The sequence below is a fragment of the Drosophila suzukii genome, chromosome 3 (genome assembly GCF_043229965.1).
Source record: "Drosophila suzukii chromosome 3, CBGP_Dsuzu_IsoJpt1.0, whole genome shotgun sequence".
In the NCBI taxonomy this organism is placed as follows: Eukaryota; Metazoa; Arthropoda; class Insecta; order Diptera; family Drosophilidae; genus Drosophila; species Drosophila suzukii.
The window spans coordinates 52,810,011-52,815,602 of record NC_092082.1 but is presented as its reverse complement, the minus strand read 5'-3'; the positions used below and the strand labels follow the sequence as shown (position 1 = coordinate 52,815,602).

Sequence of the window (5,592 nt, the reverse complement as noted above, 5' to 3'; positions counted from 1 at the left end):
ACTCCAATATATAGCTTTCAAAGAAACGGTCCAAGGAACTTGTGAGATTGTTCCGAGGACGCCTAGCTGGAGGCGACCAAGCGGGTCGCAGGTTGCGGATAGCGAACGGCCTATAAGGCCAGCTGTGAATAGCAGTAGGCTAGGTCAAACGGATTCCGTCAGACCGAAACCTCTGTAATAAACAGCCCCGGACAGCCAGCGGGTATCTGTCGCTGTTTAGCGGCAGTACCGTCGATGCGAATTGTTCAGCCGCATTTAAATAGTTGCTCTACACAACCCCTTTTTCCCCAAACGCACAACCTACCTCCTTCCTATCCCACACAACATCTCACCCCGGGCCGGACTAAGGTGTAAATCGGACCGTGCCGAGAGTCAGCCTGGCTGAGAGCCCGGGTTATAAACTAGCTCAGTCTCTAACGGTGGGCTCAGGGAGATGGCGGCCCCCTGCTCTATTTATCGCCTTACCCGGGCATCGCGGATCTCTGCCCGGGTGGACCTTCCCTTTCTCCGCAACTCGTGGGAATCAAATATGAATGCCAACAAAATTAAAATAAAAACACAATGGAGCCGGGCACTCCTAAGAAACCCGAGACGGAGAAGAAGGTGGGTGCGACAGGATCTGCGAGCGTTGGCTCCGCCTGTGCTGGCACCAGCTCGGGGGCTATCCCAAAAGGGCCCCACCCCAAACTGGAGGTGATAGGTGGAAGACAGTCGGCCGCCAGCACCTCTGCAAAGTGCGCGCCGGCGCCAAAAGCTGCAGGAGGTATGACTAAGACGGTCGCTCCAACCACCGAGCAAAATAAATTCACCTATGCGGAGAAGCGGACTGCCGCGCAGACACTCCGCTCACATAACAGGAGCAAGATTGCCAACCCCTCAGCCGAATGGCTGAAGAAGGTGGAATGGGCGAAGACGGTGCTCCCCAACTACGGGCAAGAGAAGCCTAATGCTGTAAGTGCACAGCAAAAGAGACAACGATCTCTAGAGTTGCCTGGACCTGCGGCAAAGAGATCTAGGGTCCAACAGAACCTGTCATTTGCGCAGATAGCGCGGGACAAGGTTCTGATTGGACTGGTTGACAAGGGAAACCCCGGAGGCCGGATCCCAAGAAACCAGTGGAAGGCGGTCGAGGAGCAGCTAGCGGTCATCTGCATGGCTTTGCTCCGGGACTTCCCCCAACCGACGCCATGTTGCAAGGACGCAGGCTGGTTCCAGGGCAGCGTCAAGGTGGTGTCTTGCGACAATCAGAGATCAGCTGACCTCTACAAGAAGGCGACGGAGAAGCTCGGAGAGGTGTATCCTGGGGCGAAAATCGTTGCACTAGATTGGTGCGACGTCCCCAGCAGACCACGAGCGAGGATATGGCTGCCGTCGTCTATCAAAGCACCGGAGGACATCCTCTTTATGCTGCAAAGATGCAACCCCAATTTGCCCACGCACGACTGGAAAGTCGTAAAGGTGAAACCTCACGAGGGGCCAATCAGCCAGGCCATCGTGGTACTGAATAAGGAGTCAGTATCCCCAATAGAGGCCGCTCACGGGGAGCTGAACTTCGGATTCAGTGCCATCCGCATCAAAGTCTATAAGGGAGACTCTAACTCGAAGGAGGACCCGACCAGCAACCCAGCCGAGCAGGTCTTTCCCGAGGAGATAGAGGCTCCTGGAGATGATGAACCGGAAGATGGCTACTCAACCGACGCGTCGCTAAGCAGAGGGATGCAGGCGATGAATCCGGCGGACGAAGACGACGGCGACCTCAGCGGCAGCGATGAAGCGGACATCACAGTGGTGGAGGGGAACTCGGCAAATGTCGCTAAGACCACTGCAAGTGAACCTCCATCACAGTAAAGCAGCGTCGGCTGCCCTCCTGCTCCACCTGGCTGACGGCGGCATATTTCTGCTTCATAATTACAGCAACGGAGACAACACCGTAGCAAGTCTGGAGCTTCCAGCGGCTACAATCAGGGTGGCTTCAGCTTACATGGCCTTCGAGAAGGAAGACCCCCCAGACGAGCTGGTCCGGACACTGGTCAAAGATAGCGAGGCGCTCAAAATAGGACTGGTAATCGGCTGCGACGCAAACGCTCACCACACTCAGTGGGGAAGCCCAACAAGCAACAACAGGGGTGAGTCTCTTTTTAACTTCATCCTTGGCTCAAATCTATTTATATCAGATGAAGTTGCCATCAACTGGCTAAAGACAATTTTCCGTACCATTTTTAGGATAGGAACGTTGCCATCAACATGGAGGGAAACAAAGGTAGTCTTTATACCCAAAGCGGGCAAAGCCTCGCACACGATGACGAAAGATTTTAGGCCCATAAGTCTGACATCCTTTCTCCTTAAGAGCTTTGAGCGACTGACTGGACTGCACATCTGGTCAGTCATGGACTCGAAATAGTTATCAGCAGCGCAGCATGCATATTCAAAAAGCAATTCCACCGAATCAGCTCTACACGCGGTAGTCAGCCAAATCGAAAAGTCACTCAATCACAAGGAATACGCACTTGCTGCATTTCTGGACATAGAGGGCGCTTTCAACAATGTTATCCCTACAGCCATAACCCAATCCCTCACCGACCTCGGTGTTGAGATCCAAGGCGTGGAGTTAATCCTTAAATTGCTGATGAGCAGAATGGTAACTTCCACCCTAGGAATCTCAACACAAACAAGGTTCGTGAACAGGGGAACCCCTCAGGGTGGTGTACTCTCCCCCCTGCTATGGAACATCGCAGTAAATAAGCTGTTGTGCTACATGGAAGGGGGTGGATGCAAGGTTTTGGCATATGCGGACGATGTAGCCATTATTTTCTCAGGAAAATTTCCTCATGCGATCTAATGACCGCCAAACTTAAAATACTCTCTGACTGGACAACAGAAAGAGGTCTAGGGGTAAACCCCTCGAAAACGGAACTGGTGCTGTTTACAAACAGATACAAGATTCCTCAATAAACCCACCAATATTAAATAACTGCTCTCTCTCCTTCAGTGACAACGCCAGGTATTTGGGGTTAGTATTAGATAAGCGTCTGACATGGAGACTAAACAGCCAAGAGAGAACGAGGAAGGCAACAATTGCCCTCTACTCCTGCAAAAAGGCCATCGGAACGAAATGGGGCACGTCCCCAAAAATCGTCAACTGGATACACACAGCGATAGTTAAACCTATTCTGCTCTACGGAGTGTCAATATGGTGGCCCGCGCTAATGAAGCAGACAACCACAACAAACCTAAACAAGGTACAACGAATGGCATCCTTATGCATAAGCGGAGCCCTTCGCACCACCCCCAACGAGGCGCTAAATGCTATTCTGAACCTTCCAAGTCTGGACTTAGCCGGCATGGAACGAGCTAAGATAGCTGCGGTTCGGATGAGGGACTTAGGGCAGTGGAAACCCCAAATATACGGTCATGCCAGGATACTCCAGCAAGACACAATGATCCCACCCAGTACAGATCTATGCAAACCTATTGAATACATCCACACCCCCTTTGAAGCATTGCTCCCAACCAGAGAAGACTGGGAGCAAGGCCAGCCGGGCCTTACAGAGGCAGTCAATTTCTACACTGACGGCTCAAAATTAAATAATCAAGTCGGAGGAGGTATATACTCCGAACAACTTAATATCAGGAAATCCTTCAGACTTCCGGATCACTGTAGCGTCTTCCAGGCGGAAGTATTTGCCATAATTGAAGCTTTGATGCTTCTGAACGATGCAAACTGTCAGAATAAACTGATTAACATCTATAGTGATAGTCAGGCGGCTAGCAGGTCGATTATCTCGACCAATACAAACTCCCACACCATATCAAACTGCCGCAAATCTCTGCACGAGATGGCTCTGCAGTTTAAAATTTACCTGATATGGGTCCCGGGTCACCGGAACATTACAGGCAATTGTATTGCAGATGAGCTGGCCAGGCATGGCACTACCGTTCCTCTCCTTCCGGACAAGAAGAACATTGGTATGCCGATGGCCACCTGCAAACTTAACATTAAAAACCAATATAAGAAACTTGCGAGCCTAGCATGGACACATGTTAAGCACTGTCGCATCTCTCGCCAGACATGGCCAATCATTGACGCGAAGAGAACTTCGGAACTATTAAGACTAAACCGTACCGAGTGCGGAATGGTAATACGAGTGTTAACAGGCCACTGGTTGGTTGGCACACACGCAAGCAGATTGGGCGCGCCCCGAAACGATTTCTGCAGAAGCTGCAGGGACGAGGAGGAAGAGGAAACGGTGGAACACCTGTTCTGTTCCTGCCCGGCCCTGAGCAGATCTAGACTGTAGCACTTAGTTAATCCCTTCATGAGCAGTCTATCTGAACTGGCGGACATAAGCCTAAAACGAATTTAAAATTCATTAAAGCAGCCGGATGGGAATTATGCTAAGCCAGCTGCAATAAAGGCAGCAGGTTTTTTTTTTTTTTTTTTTTTGTAAGAAAGGGGATACAGATCCACAAGGTACCACAATGGACCTTTTAAGGACTAAGTGTGTCAATGATTTGGCAGTCGCTCTAACCTAACCTAACCTAACGGTTAGAGAAATAATGATATAATTATTATATTCTTGCATATATTTTGATATTATTTGGAATTGTTTTTATTTTTGCTAAGTTTTACAGAAATTGTCTCCTATATTAACTTTCAAAGCTCTTAGCTTTGCTAAAATAACAGGGGTTTCAAAATGCCATAGCTAATAATAATGTGAACCTCTAGTCACCATTTAATATTTTTATACCATTGCAGAGGGTATAATGATTTCGTTCAGAGGTTTGCAACGCAGTGGAGGAGACGCTTCCGACCCCATAAAGTATATGTATTCTTGATCAGCATGATTAGACGAGTCGATCTAGCCATGTCCGTCTGTCCGTCTGTCAGTCCGTTTCTACGCAAACAAGTCCCTCAGTTTTAGGGCTATCGGGCTGAAACTTTCCTAAAAGTCTTCTTTCTTTTGCAGGTAGTATATATGTCGGACAACTATATCTTATAGCTCCCATAAGAATAATCGGGAAAATAAATTTAAGCAAATCATATCTTTGGTGTTTATACCCGTTACTCGTAGAGTAAAAGGGTATAGATTCGTCGGAGAGTATGTAACAGGCAGAAGGAAGCGTTTCCGAGCCCATAAAGTATATATATTCTTGATCAGGATCACTAGCCGAGTCGATCTAGCCATGTCCGTCTGTCCGTCCGTCCGTCTGTCCGTCTGTCCGTATGAACGCTGAGATCTCGGAAACTATACAAGCTACAATACTGCGATTAGGCATGCAGATTCCTGAGATTCCTGCGCAGCGCAAGTTTGTTTCAGCAGAGTGCCACACCCACTCTAACGCCCACAAACTGCCCAAAACTGTGACTTCTACAGTTTTGATGCTAGAATAAAAATTTTAACTGAAATGTATTGTTCTCGTCAATACCTATCGATTGACCCCAATAAAGTTTGTCACGCCCACAAACCGCACAAGCCTGTGGCGGCCACAATTTTCATAAAAAAAGAAAAAAAGATAAAGATAACAGATAAAAAATTTTAGCTAAAATGTATTGGTCTCGTCAATAACTATCGATTGATCCAAAAAAAAGTT

The 5,592-nt window shown here is 48.4% G+C and overlaps 1 pseudogene; it reads left to right on the top strand.

Moving 5' to 3' along the window:
* The first annotated feature begins 561 nt into the window (after window positions 1-561).
* Window positions 562-4,399, top strand: LOC139352828 (uncharacterized; annotated as a pseudogene).
* Window positions 4,400-5,592: the final 1,193 nt, after the last annotated feature.